Source organism: Portunus trituberculatus, chromosome 38 (genome assembly GCF_017591435.1).
Source record: "Portunus trituberculatus isolate SZX2019 chromosome 38, ASM1759143v1, whole genome shotgun sequence".
In the NCBI taxonomy this organism is placed as follows: Eukaryota; Metazoa; Arthropoda; class Malacostraca; order Decapoda; family Portunidae; genus Portunus; species Portunus trituberculatus.
Genome location: NC_059292.1, coordinates 33803479 through 33825542, shown reverse-complemented (window position 1 = coordinate 33825542; position 22064 = coordinate 33803479). Strand labels below are relative to the sequence as shown.

The window sequence follows — 22064 nt, the reverse complement described above, 5'->3', positions numbered from 1 at the left end:
GTCGGGCTACGAAGCAATAGAGGAACCAAGGAAATGCCAAGCCAATGAAAACAAACAGTGAGCGCACTTCACCAACGGCGTGATGGGAATACGAGGAGCTTGTTAGAGTGTTACGGGGGAAAGATGAGGTGCTCAGCTCTTAAACACACAACACACACACACACACACACACACACACACACACACACACACACACACACACACACACACACACACACACACACACACACACACACACACACACACACACACACACACACACACACACACACACACACACACACACACACACACACACACACTCTCTCTCTCTCTCTCTCTCTCTCTCTCTCTCTCTCTCTCTCTCTCTCTCTCTCTCTCTCTCTCTCTCTCTCTCTCTCTCTCTCTCTCTCTCTCTCTCTCTCTCTCTCTCTCTCTCTCTCTCTGAAAATATTCGTATACACGAAAACAAAAAAGGAAATCGTGGAAATCACTGTAAATAAAAGTTCTCATGTTGTGTCTACACACGTCAGCCTTTTCCCTGAACCGCCGCTGCCCGCTTCCCTCCCTCCATGTGAACATTTTGTATTTGATAGTTTTCTTATAAACTTCTCGAATTACTTTTTCATGAACCACCTTATATTAGTTTCATTTTCTTCTCCTCGCTTTTCTTCTTTGTATCGTCATGCTACTCCTCCTCCTCCTCCTCCTCATTTTTCTCTTCAGTCACCATCATTCCTCTCTTTTGGTTCATTTTTACTACTGGACTCACAAGCGATTTAATTAAACGCATTTTAGAGATAGATTATTCTCTCACGTTTGATCAATGCTTTGTTCCGAAGATAAAAGCATATAACATTATTCCTGTTAGTTTATATTAACGGCTGGAAGGAGAAGAGGTGGTGAATACATTGGAGCAAATGATAGGGTTCACACTGAGCATTCTCTCAGGTACTGCTACTTTTACAACTGAAAGTCTATAATCTTTCCTCCATATCTCCCTCCACAAGTTACCTCCACACTCCTCCACCTACACAGACCTTCCTCCATGTTTCCTCCAACTTACCTCCAAATCTGACTATCCTACCACACTCCTGTCATAGTCAAAATAGTACATTTCTAAAATAGTATTGCTCCTTCTTTTGTTTGATAAGCTGTGATCAAAGACGTCATATTAATCTGTTGATGTTGTAATGTATAATATGTGATACACAGTAATGGACGAATATAATCCCGGTCCCCTGCACACGTGGCTTTGCGGACGAGACATTAGGTTTATTTGTAAATTCTAGTACGTCCACTACATTGCGTAAATCAAACACTATTTTCTATACACTTGTGAGTACACTACGGCCATAGTCTCTTAAATTTCAGGCTGCTTAATATTATAATGCAACGATCTGTCCTGCAGTATGCCCTTCTTTACCCGCCCATTTGACGTTACCAGTGTTCTCCCCGAAGAGGTGAATGCAGTGATGCGGACAAGTAGTAGCATACATCCGGTAATACATTGATTTTATTGTCTGAAATAAGATTTTTCTCTCTAATGCCAAAGGATGAATGTACTGAAGCCCGCTGAGCTAATTGGCCACAATTATTGTACTGTATTGTTTTGAAATGTTAATACTGTGTTCTTTCACGGCACACGTCATCAGTTTCTTTGTTGAATCGCCAAGTTAGACCCTCACCTCGTTTACCGATTTTCCTCAATAAACACGACCTTGTCATTAAACAAATAAGCAACCTGATGTTATTCCATTGTCCTTAACACTACAAAGGACTCGAGATAGTACGCCACAACGGTACATGTACACTAAGTATCTGTGTTTGTGTGCAGGAAGGGGAAGGGGACAGCAGTGAATGCAGGTGTGAACATGAAAGAAACGGAAAGGGACCAGAGGGAGAACACGCACAAATGCAAAAAGAGAGAAGCGATGCCAGCTCTGGAGAAATTAAATAAAACCGCTAAGTAAACCCTGAAGAAATGGCACACAAACACACACGCGGTAAGGACAGAAGCATAAAAGTCTTGGGAATTGAAAGAAAACATGAAAGGAAAAGAGACTGTGGCAGTGAATAGCACGGAAGAGGAAAATCCTTGGATTGGAAGTAAGAAAATAACATGCTTGGATACTACGTAGAAAGATGGAGTGAAACAAGGGTACACAAAAAACACGAAGGAAGTCCAAACAAAGACATGCACTGAGGTTTTACTAGATTGTATGGATAGCTATTGTACGCTATCTATTACTGTTAGTTAGTAGGAAAAATCTGAAGTCTACGTGTAATTCTTTTCGTGGGTAAGGATGTTTATGCATAGGGAGTATATTGTAGGCTGTAGCAGTGTGGTTGGCGAGGCATGCTGCGGCAGTCTTGCCTGACACTTTCTAGAGAGGCAGCACTCAATCAGGCTCTAGTCATCATCATCATCATCCTCATCATCATAATCATTATTATCATCATCTTGTTCTTTTTGTTCTTTTGTGTTACGAACTCATAAACTATTCAGAAAAGGTGAATATTCTGGGGACAGATATTAAACATAACTCTCAGCCACGGTCCACGGCCTTAAGGTGATGAATCAGAAGACAAGTGAAGTATTATCCCGTCGCTCGAGGAAACCTCCTTGTTTTCCTCCTCTCAGCGAGAGTGCGAAATGGAAACAGTGCAAGTGTGCAATGTGATGCAAGGACAACTGCCACCACTCAGCTGAGGCAAAGCGCTAAAAGGGCATTTGTACAGAAGCGACAGGAGCGTTGCCTTTTTTATACCTTGGGTTGAGTGTCTGGTTTATTTTGGGTCTTTTATTCTTCTTTCCTTAGGCGAGACTTTTTTTTATTTGTTTATCTTTTTGTATGTCATTTTAACGTCTCAAGGGTGCTTCTTTATAAAACATGTTCTACCGTGACTCGCGCGCGCACGCACACACACACACACACACACACACACACACACACACACACACACACACACACACACACACACACACACACACACACACACACAGTGATTCTCTCTCTCTCTCTCTCTCTCTCTCTCTCTCTCTCTCTCTCTCTCTCTCTCTCTCTCTCTCTCTCTCTCTCTCTCTCTCTCTCTCTCTCTCTCTCTCTCTCTCTCTCTCTCTCTCTCTCTCTCTCTCTCTCTCTCTCTCTCTCTCTCTTAACAAAGTCCTTCCTCGGCGGAAAAAACATCCTTAGTTTTTTTTTTTTTTTTTTTTTTTTTTTAGACGGAAGTTCAGGTCAGCGGCGTGGCGCCAGATGCGTCGCCATTAACTTTAGTTCCCTCCCTAACTCACACCACTGCAGGAAGGTGGGCCAACTACTACTACTACTACTACTACTACTACTACTACTACTACTACTACTACTACTACTACTACTACTACTACTACTACTACTAGTACTACTATTACTAATGTTGCTGCTGCTGTGTCTTCTTTTTCTGTTGCTAATACTGCTGCTAATGTAGAATGACAGTATCGTAACCACAACAAAAATAGTAGTAATGATCTCAAAGGAATCAACATTATTGCCATCATCAACACTTTAAATATCAAGGAAATACTGATACTGATATATGTATTGGCCTTCGCAATATACTTAAGTCATAAAAAAAATGTGTAACAAATGTAGCTAAGGTCCGTCGAGACGATGCTCTATTACGGACCTAAAGTATAGTAATAAGTAGTGCCTGTCGCATGCTGTATTTTGGCCCATCCATCACATGATCATACTACTAACAAAATAATGATAGTAATCACAATAAAAAGTAATAATCATAATCATAATAATAATAATAATAATAATAATAATAATAATAATAATAATTTAGATAAAGTAAGTAGAGAGGAAAATAAAATAAAAAATATAGAAAAATTAAAATTAAAAATAGAGATAGATAAGAGATAATGAGTTGTATCGGATGAGACTGTAGGAGAGAAACAGAATAACAAGGCAGCCATCAGTGTCTTGCGTGCTGAGATCAAACAGATTTCATTTATTTTCTTTCTTCTTTTCCAGCCCTGTATGGTATTTGTTTCAGACCTATCTCCTGTATGGCTTGTGATGGAAGGAATTGAGGGGGAAGATGAAGAAAACCTCACGGTTTATTGTTCTTTTTCTTTTACAATCATCTTAGTAGTCCTAGGTCGGATTATCACCTAAGGATGTAATGATTGCAGTGCCATGTGTATCGACGGATTGCATGTCCATGTAACTCTATGTATATCGGTTATGGATGGACCTAGCGATTGTTCTGCTGAGAGAGAGAGAGAGAGAGAGAGAGAGAGAGAGGGGGGGGACGGAGGGAGGGAGGGAGGGAGAGAATCATGCAGGTTTTCCTGTGTCCGCAATTCCAGTATAATCAGGTGTTGTAATTCCTTTGTAATAGTCTGGGAGAGTTTCCTACTCAAATAATGCCTTGGATGTTCTCGTGTTTGCATTTCAATTTAAACAATTGCAAACATTTGTGTGGAAGACTCCTTGAAGAGCACTGGAGTTGAGGTGATCTTGGTGTGAGCATGGTGAGGCGGCGGAAGACTATCACCAGCAAGACAGCGCCTGCATCTCGCGGTAAAGAGTTCGGCAGACGAGGCGCCAAGAAACTAGACACTCGAAGTCGCAAGTTAAAGTTTACGAGGTTCTCTTCTCGCCTCAGCTGGTGCTCGCCCTCTCCCGCGCAGCTGAATATTGGCACCCTGATGGCCGTTTTTGAGCGCCGACAAAGCTGGCCCGGGGCGAGGACCGCTGGCCTGAAGGGAAAAGGAAAGAGGAGGAAGACGAGCGAGGGTCAGGGTAAATGGCAAAGCTAAGATCACTATGGTTTTGGATTTCAACTCAATTACGGGGAGAGAGAGAGAGAGAGAGAGAGAGAGAGAGAGAGAGAGAGAGAGAGAGAGAGAGAGAGAGAGAGAGAGAGAGAGAGAGAGAGCGCACTGTTGCATAATGATAAGAATGTATGTACGTACCAACAAAGGACAGAGAGAGAGAGAGAGAGAGAGAGAGAGAGAGAGAGAGGTGTTGCATGATGATAAGGATGTATGTATGTACTAACCAAGGACACATAACTTTCACACACTTTAACAATTGTCATTCCTTTGTCTCCACCCTAAAGTTTTCTCCTCTCCAGGATTAATTAACATCATGTTTTGTCTGTGTAGTTGCCATGCCAGTAATGTTTTTGGGAATTACATTTACGCGATGCATGTAATATTTCGCAACTGTATTGTATGAGCAGTAAATGTCAAGGATTGTCTTTGTAATCCTGCCACGGCGAAACGACTTTTTTCTGTTCTTATTAACGTCTGATGAAGTTTTATCGCAAGCACGGAAAGTCTGTATTCCAGTCGACATCTCTATGTTGAATGATGCAAATTTTCCTTTCTTACTGTATCTTCACGAGACACTCCAGTGATGCAAGGGAAACATTTTATATTGAAATTTTGCAGCATATTACCGTCGAAGAGCTAAATTATTATCTGGAACGATCGCTCCTCTATGGCACTGTCTGATATGAATATGTCCTTTGAGCATGCCTGCTTCTTGAACTTTCATTAAGATTCGTTTAGCGTCACATGAAGTGATGGATTAATCCCTGCCCTTGTTTGAAAGAGGTGATTGCCATCTGCTGTAGTGTGTGTGTGTGTGTGTGTGTGTGTGTGTGTGTGTGTGTGTGTGTGTGTATATATATATATATATATATATATATATATATATATATATATATATATATATATATATATATATATATATATATATATATATATATATATATATATATATATATATATATATATATATATATATATATATATATATATATATATATATATATATATATATATATATATATATATATATAGAGAGAGAGAGAGAGAGAGAGAGAGAGAGAGAGAGAGAGAGAGAGAGAGAGAGAGAGAGAGAGAGAGAGAGAGAGAGAGAGAGAGAGAGAGAGAGAGAGAGAGAGAGAGAGAGAGAGAGAGAGAGAGAGAGAGAGTAGTGTTTTATGTTGAATTTCCTAATATATGCAGTTGTGGAAACTTGTTTAGTATGTATCTTCTTTTCCATTACCAGGCAGTGTGAGAGTACAAACGGCAGAGTTGTGTTGCCTACACAGTGAACTGCCCTTTTTAACGCTGGATATTCTTGTGCTCCAGAAGAGGCTAAAGCTCACACCAAGCTCATGTGAAGTTCAAATAAGCAACAGAAACAGCAGTCTTTCCCTTTCTTTCTCTGTCTGGCTTGTGGCCTTCTTTCCTCGTTATCAAGGAAATCTATAGTTTGTGTTTCACGCCGCTGCGTGTAATGTATGTAGTTTTTGCTGCGTCAGACGTACTCGTAAATGTTGTAATTTCTAAAATTAAGCATTACTTACTCGTTTAAGTGCTGCAAGTGGTTGCAAACATAGTAAAGTCAGTTTACTTACTGAAATGTCTTGGTAAGAGATGCCTTTAGGAAAATACACAAACACAAAGTAGGAAGGAGCAGCACATAATTTGTTTTCAGTCACCGCATTAGCGTGATCCTTGGTCAGGGGAGAGATGGCTCAGCTCACACACCTGGTAGGTCAACTTATAAAATTCCCTCATATGCACAGTTATTGAGTAGAACATGTGGTTTACTAAAACTTTTTTGTTTAATAAATTTATTCATATTTATTTGTTGTCTTTTCCTGTTGACATGTTTATTTTTCTTTCATATTATGGGTCAAATTTGATTTGAACAAATTGAAAATTGCAGCGAGTATAATTCTGTTTGTGTCATCACCAAAACTTCGCAGCAAATAATGGCACCGTTCACAGATCCAATCCATTGCATTAACATTTGTTGGAAGGAGTGTGTTGCTCTTTAGCACCGGCATTGCAGCCAAACAATGTGATGATCACCGCAAGAATGGTGCTTTACCAGCCTTTATTTCCGGTTCATTTGGAATTATGGATAGGGACGGAAATCTATGGTTTCAGTAGTACGATTAATGAGGCATTCGATAAACATTTGCAGCAGTATTATAAGTACACGTTATTTTTTATTATAATGATGATAACACCAGTCGGACAGTCGGATTGTGCTCTTTGCAATGTTAAACGAAACACATTTATACATGTAACAATGAGTGGTTATCCAACCACATATGGAACATTTACTATACTATCTGCGTTTAATACTACAGTCATGACTTAGCATTTCCATGCGTCAGCTATTGCTTCAGGGCCTGCTCTATGAATTGTACTAACTTTACGCCATAAGTGTAGATACTGTGCATTAACGTTAACTAAAATTGTCACAGTATCTGAAGTGATGTGACAATTAAGGCATTTTTGAACAGTCGCCATGGAGGAAGACGCGCGCTTCACGCAATGACTTGCCTTTACGTCCACAATGTACAGGCTCAGGTGTTCATCCATTACAGGCAAGTAACTGACTCGAGTGAGAAAATGGAGGCAATGTAGAACAATTTGCATAACCAAGCCGTGACAGGTCGCGGGTCGCCCTCCCGCGGCACTACTAACTGTTTATCACCGGCTATTTTCTCTGTAATAGAATGTCTGCCTAATTTCGTCTCAGCTCGCACTTTTCAGCAGATTATTCCTGCATTTCTGGTGCAATATCTGCTCTTTTCTCATCGAGGAATGTATTGTTAGGTTATTTTACTTATCAAATCAAATAGCTAGTGCATATGTGTATGATGCATTTTCCATCCATCCTCTTTTTACGTGTATTTTGTTATATTTCTATGCGTTTTATGCTGGTATTACAAGAACTTCACTGGAAGACATATTGTGATACGTTTCATGGGGATGAATTATCGTGCAAACAAGTGTCCATTTAATCTTAGTTATTTTATTTCCTTTAATTTGTCATGTCAAAAAATCGAAAAAAAGAAAAAAAATTCGTGAAATACCTTTTTTTTCACGTAATACGTATTGGTACATAAATTATTTAGTAGATAGCAATTTTTGTTGGAAATATACAGAAAATAGCCTAAACGCATTTCCTGATCCAAGTGATAACTTAATTAAAGCAATATTTAAGTCGTCTGTTTCACATCTAATTATTTAAAATACAGTAAAAAATAGATAAATGAATAAAATGTAGTATATTAGTAGTTGATATTATGAATCATCTGTTACATCAAAGACAGAAAACAAAATCTTGATATGACTTCTACTGAAATAATTCAGAAATGAAATTATTTGACAAATTAGAAGATGGGAATCCCGTTTCAGTCTGCTTTATCATTGAAAAAACAGAAGGTGAAGAGGACTTCACATTGCTTGTTGCTTTAGTCGCGTGCATGATACAAATCGCGAGCTTCTAACAAAAAAAGATAATCCAACTTATTGGAAAGTTTAACAAAATATTGGCACCAATATAAATAGATTGATAATAAAATAGATAAAATACAAAAACATTATTATAATGACAATCATAATAAATTGTTGTATTCAAAGTAGTTACGCAAGGAGAGAACATAAGTGGTGTATTAACATAGATTCTTAGAGTTTGTTTCCTACATTTTCTCATTGTTTCCGATCAATTTATCCATATCTCTTTGGTGCAGGTTGCATGCAACCAGCCTTGTACTTCTCTAATAATTCTAAATAGTTTTGCTGAGACAAACTCACAAGTCTCAGTATGAAATGGTTAAATGGCAAAACTGTAAAGTTTTATATTTCTCAATTTCGAGTTCATAGTGCAATCTTCTTACATCGTTGGATAAGATAACAAAATGATCATTTATAAGGATATGAACGTAAAATTTGTGTATATTAATTGGTTAATTAGATCCCGTGTAGGCGTGTATTTTATCTCAGTGTTTACGTCCTTGAGCTAACGTTGCTCCGTTGCTTCTTTCTCTGTCTCTTTTATTGAATGAGTACGAATGAGATAATAACTCCTAAGGGCGGAGAGGCCAGTAAAGGAAAGCCAGCTTGACTGATGACTAGAACATCTTTACGTGGATGATGATTCTTAAGCTGCAGGGCTTGTGTTCGACGGTCGGCTATCTCTGGTTAACTTGGTAACTCTTAAAGTTAAGCTATCTCCTAACTGTCTTGAATTTAAGACTAACTCAGCATAATTTGGGAGATTAGGCACAACTCTAAGTGTACGAATTGGGCTAAGACAAACTTTTACTCTGAAGAATCTATGTTAATAGAGCCCAGATCTTCAAAAAAAAAAAAATCTAAAATAGATCATGATTACAAACAGCAAAATTAGATTTCAGAGAAAATTCATATTTAATACAGAAAATTATGTTTCTTTGCACTTTCTACGTATTTACTTTTTGTTATTTTCCTTTGTATAAATATTTCATTGAAACGTATGGACATAAGATAGTGTGTAATGATTTATCTTGATATATATATATATATATATATATATATATATATATATATATATATATATATATATATATATATATATATATATATATATATATATATATATATGAGAGGAAATTTCATCCTGATATGATGGCCTGAACGACTGACTAAATTGATTTCAATTTCATTTCTATGCATTTTTCTCACTGAAATAAATGAATAAATTGAAAAAAAAACTTATATTTTGACTAAATTGTATTGTTGAACACGTATTTTTTTTCTAAATATTTTTTTACTAATGTTTTTTTTTTTTATATTGTGTTCTTTTATCGCCGACAAAGACTCCTTGCTTCTACCAAGCTCCATTCATTCCACTCTTCTTTCGTTCTTTGGACAGCAAATACAATAAATAAATGAATAGGTAGAAAACAACAGCTAAGTAAGACGTAATGGTCAATAGCAAAGCTCCTCCTGGTGAATCACTCACATCTATTTACCGCAGACTTTTCGGTAAACTCTGATACCAAATTGGAACAGTTTGCTCCGAATACACTGTTGGTAACGAGACTTGTAAACAGCTTCTCCTAAAGTTTTGTCCTTAATGACGTGCTGAGAGTAAAGAACAAGAAAAGAGGCTCCAAACGAGAAGGCCTTTTCGTCTTAGGTCGTAGGAGGAAGGCCTACAACATTAAGCAACCACCAGGGAGCATTGTTCTTCTTGCTTGAGATTGTTATTTCCTTTTCTTTATCTCTTTTCCATTACGTCTATTACGTTATCATTAAAACAACTACTGCCATCAGCGAGACAAAACCAACATCAAGTTTGTGTATTTCGCGAAGAATACCTTATAAAGTTATTTTTTTCCTTTACATATTGCTTTCGTGAGTGTGGTTCTCGTCAAATACTATAATTATCATAAACCTTTCCAATGTCCTATTCTTCACTGTTTCTTGGGAGGTCCATAGTGTTCGTTCATATTGTTTTCACACACACACACACACACACACACACACACACACACACACACACACACACACACACACACACACACACACACACACACACACACACACACACACACACACACACACACACACACACACACACACACACACACACACACACACACGTGTATTAACCTTTTACTTTTACACATCACTTCTACACGCCTTTTACCCGTCCTGCTCTTCCTGAGGCCTCATCACCACAATCAACTTGCGTCTCTTTAAAAGCGCTCGCTCAAAAACACCCAGTCTCTCTCCCTTCCACTCGATATCGGCTCCTTCCAGTGAACTCTAAGTAAAAGCTGAAGTCAGCGGACGCCTGGAGTGAGAGGGACTGAGGGACGTGAAGGTTTTGGATTAAGGATGCGTAAGAAGTCTTGTGGGAGGAAGGTTGCGTCACTACTTCCTCCTGACACATGCCTCTGTTTGTTTGTCGGATCAGCCTAAGCTCCACCTGATTGCCTTCCGGCTGTGTTCCACCGGCGTGTGCATTCTCCCTTCTCTCTTCGAACGAATGAGGCAGGCGGGTGTAATGAGACGGAGAACGGGAGGTTCAAGTTGAAATGTCGAGAGACTTTTCTCGTTGTGTAAGGTGAAAATGTTTCAGGGTTTTTCTACCAAAATTAAGAATGGTGAGGCCCGCACACCTTCAGGCTCTGTGAGGCACAGAAATACTTGCCGGTGCTGACTGAGATTAACTTTGGAAATTACCTCTGAAGGACTATTTCAAGAAGTGTAGCAACGATGTAAAGTGTTGTGAAACCGAGTAATTTTGAGACGGGAAGGAAGATCAGTAGCAGCCTTCACACTGGTAGTGAATTTACATTCTCAAGATATCTTAGGAGAAAAGTCACATATTCTCAGATATAAAAGACTAAGACGTTCTAAGTGAAAAATATTGGTCGGTCAAGTTCTTTTAACGCCATGGATTATAAATTAAAAGACATTTTAAAAGTGAACGGGCGTCCATAGTAAAGTGAACGCCCGATGGCTGTCCCGCAATGTCCAGCTGGTTGTTGCCGCCATATGACTACAGATTTTAGTGCGTTCATATCAAAATGTTCTATAACATATAGATCACGACCCTGTAAGCAATTGACCATAGGTTTTTTTTCCGAACTGAAATGACTTGCTCTTTCATAATAGAAAATTTGCGACTCTACTCCTTGGCCACATATATATATATATATATATATATATATATATATATATATATATATATATATATATATATATATATATATATATATATATATATATATATATATATATATATATATATATATATATATATATATATATATATATATATATATATATATATATATATATATATATATATATATATATATATATATATATATATATATATATATATATATATATATATATATATATATATATATATATATATATATATATATATATATATATATATATATATATATATATATATATATATATATATATATTCATATATTAATTCATTTATTGCTACTATTGTAATTTGGAGTTATGTTATTATCATTAGTAAAATAAAGAAGTTAAATTTAAGATGCAAACTGTTCCTTTACATCGTGATGACAAAAAGAAACTATGACTTGTTTTAGGGAATACGATATACATCAGGAAAGTCTGTACCTTTAGCAACAAAATAGTTAATGAAAAGACACTACAATTAGTTAATGGGTATAGTGATCAAATTGAAATTCCTGAAACGAATCAGGAAGCAGCCATAACAGGGAAACCAAGCGTGGCATTGGTGTGTTGGGCCGTGAACACTGTGATGAGGCGGATGAGCGCATTGCCCTATGGCTGCACCAACGCCCTGTAAATATACCATAATCGAAACTGTGCTACAAGTACCACAGGTTCTCTTTACACAGAAAATATTGCAAATCAGTAATGCAGTACCAGTACTCAAATATGTTGAAATACAGGATTCGATAATGCACAGTAATGTGAATACATTACACTTTAACAAGCTTAATTGCTCAATAATATTTTTGGCACCTATTGTCCGGTTTACTGATGCAATCAGTTCATATGAAAACAGAACCAGGCGCGCTTTAGGGTCCGAGGGGTTCCCAAGCGCACGGGTTCGAATCCTGAGCACGGTCTGTGTAGGATGGGCTTCCTTAACGGTTCTCTAACAGGTGGGGTTTCAGATAGAAGATAGCCAAAAAATGTTTCCTTTAGTCCATAAATTCCCGTGAAAAGCCCACATTGTATATGAAAAAAAATATGTAAAAAGTCTGCAAAATTATAGTAAAGGACTGTAATATCCAAAATATTTCTTTGTAAAACAATTTACATGAGTGTAGTGATATATGTGCAAAATATCTACGGTGTTGCAAAATTATTTGTCTGTTGTGATATAAGTACTTTTTTTTTTAATCTTGATATAACCTTGATCATAATATAATATTCATCTGCCTTTCTCATATATGCAGTGTCTATTGCTTTTCTACCTTTTTTTAACCTTTTTTGATACTAATAGAGAGACTTACGCTGTCCACTTAATCGAGTCCTTCTCGGTAGGTACAAACTTGCCCTTGTATAACTCTACGCTAGGTACAGAATGAGAGGTTGAATCCGGCCACTCCAACCACTCTGTCTTGTAAATGGACTTAAGTAGCTGTCAAGGATGCAGTAGAACTAGACAGAAGCGTGCACGTGTGTGGAGTGTAGGAGCGCTGCAGCTTGAAGGCTTGAAGACGCGTGGCCTATTCATCTGTTTTCCATCTCCTTTTTTCGCGTTATTTATGAGTGCTTGTTATGCTAGTGTTTATGTATCTTTGTTCTTTTTATTATTTCTTCTCATTTATTTATCTATTGATTTATTTAGCTATTTGTGAACTCTTGCCATCTACTCAAGAACGTATGATATTTGATTCTGTCGGAAAAAGAAATAGTCCCACGACTTTAATTTGTGGTACCGTGTAAGGAATGTTATATGTTTATATTTGTCTCCTTCCTCCTCATCCCCCTTCTCCTCCTCCTCCTCCTCCTCCTCTATATACAAAGAATAATATTATAATGAGTGTGGTGGACTTCTCAAAAATAGATTGGAATATGTCAGTCAGTTAGCGAGTGAGAGCGTTGTCCAGTGAGTGTTGTCCGCCAGTCATTATACGATGTGTGTGTGTGTGTGTGTGTGTGTGTGTGTGTGTGTGTGTGTGTGTGTCTGTTTGTGTTTGTGTCTGAGTGTGTGTGGGTGTGTGTGCGCACGAGCGAATTCGGGCATGCAATTGAGAAGATTCGATAACGCTTAGTTTCCCAGAACCGGAAGGCTGAGGAAGAGAGGCGGTGAGGGGAACCACAAAGTAGCGTTCATCTGTTCACCACTTATCACTGTGAAGTGTGTGGCAACATTTCGAGGTAACCACGCTGGACAAGGCAAAACAAAACACTAGAGAAGGGAGCGAGGGGAGAAAACAAAGGGAAGGGCGGTAACGAGACTTCTAACAGTGAGTGACTGGCGATGAAGTGATTGTAAGGGGGTGTTTCCAGGCTTCAGTACGCTGTTACTGCCGTGGCTTTATCCTGCAAGGAGCCCCTGGGGGCCTGACCTGCTTGGCTGTGAGTGCAGAGGCTGGTGAAAGAGTTGTGGGAGATATTTGCTTCTTATAAAAGTGACGTAATTCCTATATTAGTGTATTTGTGAAATTAAGTGATTTAAATAGGTGTCGCGTAAAGAACATCACTCAAATGTAAATAAAGCCTTAGCGGCAGGACGGGAATTTGCCTTCAATATACTGTTGTCAAATAACGCCAAACTTGCTTTCTTATCTTTTCAAATTTCATATGTTCGTATGTTATATTGTGCTTCAAAGCCTCAGTTAGAGGTTTGTGCTTTATTGATTTTTCTCTTCGTTACTTACTGTATGACGAGAGGAATAATTTAGTTGAAGGATTTGAGAAGACAGTGAATTTCATCACAGCATCATTATCATTCAGCTTGAATCATCATTATCAATAAAAACAACAACAACAATAACAAAATTGATAATAATGATAATAATAATAATCATAGTAGTAATAATAATAATAATAATAATAATAATAATAATAATAATAATAATAATGATAATAATAATAATAAAAAAAATAATAATAATAATGTGATGCAAGGTATGCATGGAAATGTAACACGAGAATCGCCGTCTTGTTTACAACAGTGATGGTAATGATTGGGGATACGTGTTGCTTCTTTACGGAATGCATTATTCCTGTAACGAAAAGAGATGCAGTTGTCATACCGTGCCGTGCTGTGTTGTGCCTTCTGACACACCTCACACTGGTCTCACTCTTCTGCCTACTGTCTAATCCCCATGTCAGTAATTCTGACTATAACAAAACCCAGTTAGTAGAATTATACATCCCCAGACTTCATAATAAATCAAATCGTCTGCTCACTAAAGTGTTTGAACAAAATATCTTAACAAATCGTGAGATATTCCACAGTCGAGTTAAAAGTACTGTAAGCCTCTCCTGTTACATTTCAAGTCTATCACAATAAATTTAAATCCCTGCGCTGCCACGAGTGGACCTTGTGTATGCTTCAGACTGGCAGGACACCCACAAATCAACATATGCCTTCACAATACTCTAAGGTTCTTTCCCAGGACAGATTTGGTGAAGTGCACCCTGTCCCTGACGAGTGTTAGCGCAGAGTGGACTTGTGACCCAGACGTGAGCCATAAAGTGGACCATTCTCAGGTCAGCTGTAAACTCGAACGAGCATGATGGCGAGAGGCGCCGGAGAGGATTTCCAGGGAACACCTGAGTGGCCAGCCAATTAATCGCCATGCAGAGCCGTCACCAGCATTGCACTCTGAAGGCCATAGAAGCGTTGACCATTGATACTCGCTGACTGACAAAGAGACTGGCAGAGAGAAAAATGCGACAAACCAACAAGAGGCAGGCCGGAGTCAAGCAGAGTCCTAGAGACTAAAGTAAGTGTATACGTGACTAAAGTAAGGTTCACGGAAAGAGCCAAAGGAGCAGTATTTCTTAAGACTTGCAGAGGAAGCAGTAAGAAAAGTTCTCGAAAAGAGAAAGAGAAGGATAAGGAAAGAAGAGCGAAGATCAAACTAGAAACTGATGGGATTGGCTGGGCTCACAAATGGAGTAACAAGAGAGAGAGAGAGAGAGAGAGAGAGAGAGAGAGAGAGAGAGAGAGAGAGAGAGAGAGAGAGAGAGAGAGAGAGAGAGAGAGAGAGAGAGAGAGAGAGAGAGAGAGAGAGAGAGAGAGAGAGAGAGAGAGACATATTTGTAAATAAGTTTTTATTTATTATTTTTTTCCATTTTGTCTGACAGCTAGGCTTTCCATTCAGAGAAAATAGATATATGAAGATATCTCTTCGTCGGCTTCATTTCCATTCCCATCACCGGAATGGTTTAAAGTAACTGCAATATATTCAAACAATACTTTCTATTCCAAAAATACACGAACACTCGAGGCAACATCGCCACAGTGAGTCTGAGTTATGCTGTGTTCCTGGATTTGCGTTTTAGAAACAGTATTGCCTGGGTACACTAAGTAGACTTTTTTTTAGTATCGAAAACTACTTTTTCATATTTTTCACACTATCGGCAACTTTTTCGTGTGATCATGTTTCCAAATTTCACATTATACATTTTAGTACGAATTAGAATGTGTGTGTGTGTGTGTGTGTGTGTGTGTGTGTGTGTGTGTGTGTGTGTGTGTGTGTGTGTGTGTGTGTGTGTGTGTGTGTGTGTAGCATTTTCCAATAAGCAAATTTTGTATGAGAGTTTATGTTGTAAAGATATACATATCACATCTTTTTCTGTTATTTTGTTGTCAATCTACTAAGAAAATTTATTGCGATGCTCTTTGTTATAATGTGTTCACGCTGCTGGTGTGAATGGCGGGGGCGGATACCACCGTCAGTGACGCTTGAGGTTGCTTGAGTATCATGCCGCCCTTTTCTTGACTCGACATTAAGAATTAGACGAGGAAAGCAAGTAATTATTGGTCGAATTGCGTTGTTCAACAGGATATGAGAGCAAGGGTAGAACCTTCCTGTTTGCACCAGTGGAAGGCTCAGGCTCACTCACCAATACAACATTTTCTCGTTTCGTAGTTTATATATTTGTTAGAAGCACGGGCTATGAATCTCCTCAGTGCAGTGGCTGAGTTCTAATGTCAGCATACCAATTGAGTACAGCGGCGAAGAAAATCAAGACATTCCATCTTGCCGTACTCTCGTCCTGACTTCTGTACACGAGACAGTCCACATCAAATGCTCACATCGAGGAAAGCAATCCAGCTGCTGCTCGTGACCACGCAATACAAAGGAAATCAGGGCACACTGTCTCCCAAAGAATTGTGTTAACTTACCGTTTGCCAGTTGTTCTCCTAGCGGGATGAGCAGCAGCACCAGCACGTTCACTGCCATGCTGCACACCCAGCTGCTGCTGCTGCTGCTGCTGCTGCTGCTGTTGCTGCTGTTGCTGCCGCTGCTGCTGAGACTGTCGTTGCCTTCTATGCTGCCACGTCTGAAGGAAAGGAAGAAGCAGCATCGTGTTACTTTAGCATAGGTGGTGGATAGATATTGGAAATAGCTATGTGTTTAGTTATGAGCTGGGCTTGAAATGCAGGTTTTTTTGTACAAGTATTTTAAGATTTTATTTATTTTTGTTCCAGACTTATGTTTAAGAAGGAGTCCAACTATCTATGTCTGGTGTTTACTAGAAAAGGGTGGAAATTAATGTTTCTAGCACTCTGAGACTGGAAAATGTATCCGCATCCCGACACGAGGCAGCGCAACATTCCAAGTAAAACGGAATTATTGTGTTTGAGTAACATAGCCACGCTTTATCACAGTGTAAAAACTAAGCCTTTACAAAATATATTAAGACAAATAAAGAAAAATCACCATCCACCAAATCGTATGGTATGCTGTGGTATGCTGCACTAAGAGAATGGCATTTAAATGGAGCTGCTAAATGATTCTGAAAATATAAGGAAAAAAATGTTTAACCATAATACCTCAACGAAAATAAAGTAGAAAAAGAGGTAAAACGATAGATTATTTCAACCACAGCGTTATTAGCTTCGTTATGTAACCCCAAAAACCAGACATCCCTCCATCCTCGCACCCACCACTCCTTCCAGTCCTTTTCCTCCACTCCCGTGCTGCTTGAAGGGCCCTCCTCGCCTCCCTCCACGTCCCGCTTCCCGCTCTCCTCTGCCTTTCTCCATTGAAGTGTTCATTACGATCGCCCGTCACATATAAGAGGCCACAGCGCCCCTCACCCAACGCGGTCACCAGGGGGAATGCCTCGCCTTGCTTTATTTGCCCCTGAAGCCACAAGAGGCGGAAAAGTAGTTGTTGGATTTGTAGTGAAGGCTCACCTGAGGCAGCGTCACCTGGCAAATACCTGAGGCAGCACCGTTAGCCTGCTGCAGGTGGCGCGCGTTCTGGGCCCGTCAAGGCCTAGTGTTTGTTAGATGGTTTTATCTCAGTGTCTCCTCGCCGTCGCCGTGAACGTGATGGTCCAGTGAATGTATATTGTAATGGCGTGGCTACGTGTGTGAATATTCAGAGGAAGCTCAAGCACACTCCCCATGTATGTATGGATCACGATTTGGCGATACAAAGGGGGAAGCTGTTATTGTTGTTGTTGTTGTATTGCAAAATTGGTTTGCACTATATTTGATTATTTTTTTGTTTGTATTTTAAATACTGCTTTTTTTTTTTTTTGAGTATCTGTGATGTTCGGGTGTGCGGTATGGTAACCAAATATTAGTGTATTGTGTGTCAAGGCCAGGCTTCAGGTGCCCTTGCTGTGTGTGTACATCATTTCAGAATCACCCTCGTGACTGTAGAGGAGCCGTGTAGGTTCACTATGGATCCACCCAGAGCTCGGGGTCCTGCATGCATGAGCAGGGTGCCAGAGGTACGATTCGATTCCTCATTTCCGCTCTGCCATCATGGAGTGAGAGTTTCCTTGCTGGTTTGGTGATGAATTTGGCAGACGATGTACTCGGGTCATGATTTCTTGAGAGAGTTTGACTTATTATACATTATTTTTGTGTCTAATACTATTACTATTACATTTTTTGTTGTGATCTTCTTTGCCTTGTTTCTAATGGGCTACACTCGATAAGAGACGATTGTAAATGCTTTTTAAATCTCGCAATTAAAACAAGGTTGTGTAAGCACTTGGTCACATAAAAGTAGATAGTCGCTGATACCTACTGCAGCGCCACTGTACACAACTTTAACGAGTTAGAGAGAGAGAGAGAGAGAGAGAGAGAGAGAGAGAGAGAGAGAGAGAGAGTGTGTGTGTGTGTGTAGACAAACTGATAAAGGTGCATTACTTACTTTTCTGACATCATGTAGTGAATGAGTTTCTCCCACGACTTGTCCTGTGTGTAACTGTGAGAGGAATGCTGTGTGACATGCGGAAAGGAACCAAAGAGGCTGCGATGGAAAAGATAAGAATTGATTGTGAGTGTGATGATGGACGGACACACTAGGGACATAAGAAATGTAAGGCGAAGGAGACGAAAGTGACGTGAAAAAGAGTCAGGAAAGGAAAATGGAGAAAAGAAGAGAGGATATATATAAGGATTTCAAGAACGATGACATATAATGCAATGCTTTTATTCAGGATTGATATTTTGTTTTGAAAAATATATCAGGCAGAAAGGTTCACGGTAAAGTGTCTCTTACGTATAAAAGAATAGCTGCACGTATCATATTTTCCGTCACATAGCAAGTGTGTGATGTTACTTACGATCATGTGAATTTTCAATGGTTAATTCTCTAGAAAAGTGTTATTATTAATGGTCACAGACACCTCAAATTCCCGTGAGTGATTTTCCCTACTGATGGTGTATATATAATCCATGTATTACTATCACTAATATCAAAATACCTCAGAATCCAAATAATCTCCACCATTGTTTGTATGAAGAAGAGAGGGTAAGAGGCTAAAACTTTAGAGAATATAATCCCTTGTGCTTAGTGTACATGGAGAGGAAGTGTTGAAATATCAACGAGTGCATGGAGAAAAAAAAAATTAGAAAAAAAAACATTCCAACTTTTTGTTTTGTTTTTAATTATTTATACCATGTGTGGTTTTCACGGGAGTTTATGGGGTAAAGGAGATACTTTTTGGGGCACCTCCTATCTCAAAGCCCACCCACTAGGAAACCGTTGCCCCGAGTGAGGAAGCCCAATCTACACTCGGACCGTGGACAGGTTTCTAACCCGTGCGCTTGGAGACCCCTCTGACCCCAAAACACGCATAGTTCCACTGTACCACGGCAGCCCAAAACTTTGTACATTGAATGACTGCAAATTTCCTTCTATTATGTTCGAAATCCCCAAAAAATCAAGAAAAAACTAACTTACGTGTTGTTTGTAATGAATAACCATCAGTTGCATTGGTGAAAATAAACTGCTGTTAATGTGTTGAAATAGGAGCGTTCATGCGAGACAAGGCATGTTGGGAAATGAATAACGGATACCTGGCAACCTTTTTTTCTTTCTGCAATCACCCCATCCACGGCCGTCCTCCTTCCACACTCTACCTCGTCACTCAGTCTACCAGGCGTTTTAAACACACACACACACACACACACACACACACACACACACACACACACACACACACACACACACACACACACACACACACACACACACACACACACACACACACACACACACACACACACACACACACACACACACACACACACACACACACACTCTCTCTCTCTCTCTCTCTCTCTCTCTCTCTCTCTCTCTCTCTCTCTCTCTCTCTCTCTCTCTCTCTCTCTCTCTCTCTCTCTCTCTCTCTCTCTCTCTCTCTCTCTCGTTTGCATTTACATTTCTTTTCTGTGCGCCGCGTTTAAGCATCCTCCTTTCCCCAGTCTGTTCTGCATTTCCATTCCGTTCCTTTCCCTTTCTGTCCTTACACCCAACATAAATTCAATCCTACTTCTTTCCAAACTTTTTTTTTCCGATCCCTTCCTTCTCCCTTTCCCTCGCTTACCCTTCCTCACTTTGCTAGTCCTCTGCAACAAGAGAGATCACTTATCCTTGAAGCTTAAGTGTCAATAATGCACTTGTTTGCTGATAATTGTCAGACGCAATTGGGAGCTGTTTCAGAACAAAGGAGAGGATAATTTATGCACGTGTTTTGGAAAGAGAGGTTTTGTTGTGTCACATCATCCTGCCTTCGTGTTTTTGACGATCGCCGCCTGTCGTGTTCTTCAATGGATTATTCAAGCGCAGGCTGAGCGGTAGAGCTGGGTCCTGAATATTCCAGTCTTTCGGCATAAGAATTTTCTTTATTTCATCGGACTCTTTCTGTTACGTATGATATGAATTGAGGTGTGCGTGGAACTTCTCACCCTTGGCCGCGGTCAGCATGTTACGTGAATCATTCGCTTTTGACTTACTGGTTGACGACTCGCCGCCTCGATCACCATTAGAAGCAGGAGAAGCAGAACCATCACCACCCTTGTTTATGTGCCTCAGGATTCAGCCAGTCCACGGCATCCAAATAGGAGCAGCGGCATATTTCTGTTAAATATTTTAGTGATCGTACGCATGAATGAGAAGAATGTGAATTTTGGTAAGCTAAGCCACCACATATCTCGGCTGAGCCACACCCTACACTGAAGTAATATAAGTTCTTCATAAAGTAATTACAATGTGCAAAGACAACCAGCATTTATCAAAATACTCTGCTAACCTTTACTTATCATTGTTAATATTTAACATTATTCATTCGAAAGAAAATATAAAAGTTCATATTCTATCGACATCGATAGGAAGAGCCATCTCTTTTTCTTAATCCGGCGTGTCTTTAAACTGTTCGATTGACGCAATACATATATATATATATATATATATATATATATATATATATATATATATATATATATATATATATATATATATATGTGTGTGTGTGTGTGTGTGTGTGTGTGTGTGTGTGTGTGTGTGTGTGTGTGTGTGTGTGTGTGTGTGTGTGTGTGTGTGTGTGTGTGTGTGTGTGTGTGTGTGTAATTCACTGTTTGATCTGCTGCAGTCTCTGACGAGACAGCCAGACGTTACCCTAGGGAACGAGCTCAGATCTCATTATTTCCGATCTTCGGATAGGCCTGAGACCAGGCACACCACACACCGGGACAACAAGGTCACAACTCCTCGATTTACATCCCGTACCTACTCACTGCTAGGTGAACAGGGGCTACACGTGAAAGGAGACACACCCAAATATCTCCACCCGGCCGGGGAATCGAACCCCGGTCCTCTGGCTTGTGAAGCCAGCGCTCTAACCACTGAGCTGTGTGTGTGTGTGTGTGTGTGTGTGTGTGTGTGTGTGTGTGTGTGTGTGTGTGTGTGTGTGTGTGTGTGTGTAACGTGGTACTACTTAATCATTGTAGAAAATATGCAAATTAAAACAGGTTTTTATATAAAAGCGTTTATTTTTTTCCATGTATGGAAACTTATTGGATTTTATGTGTATTAAATGAATAGTGAATGTTAAAGAGTCAGAGCATCCTGAAAAACAAGAAGTGCCTCACAATGCTCTGTCTCTTACGATCAACAAGTTTGGGACTTGTCACACGTCCCGTCGCCTTTCCCGGGGATGCTGGAGCGCCTGAGTCAGTGTTTTGTTTGACTTCACCATCACTTACACTCACGGAATTACGTCGCCACTAGCCACGTCTGAGTCCTGGTCCTCTCTATAGTCTTCA

The 22064-nt window shown here is 39.4% G+C and overlaps 1 protein-coding gene across 2 annotated transcripts in view; it reads right to left on the bottom strand.

The window, feature by feature from the left end:
• LOC123514985 (putative neural-cadherin 2) overlaps nt 1-16823 on the bottom strand; it is a 380060-nt gene extending 363237 nt beyond the window's left edge. For both annotated transcript variants that reach the window (XM_045273290.1, XM_045273292.1), the window contains exon 1: nt 16677-16823. The gene's annotated coding sequence lies outside the window, so the exon portion shown is untranslated. The remainder of the gene's footprint in view (nt 1-16676) is intronic.
• Between the last annotated feature and the right edge of the window lie 5241 nt (nt 16824-22064).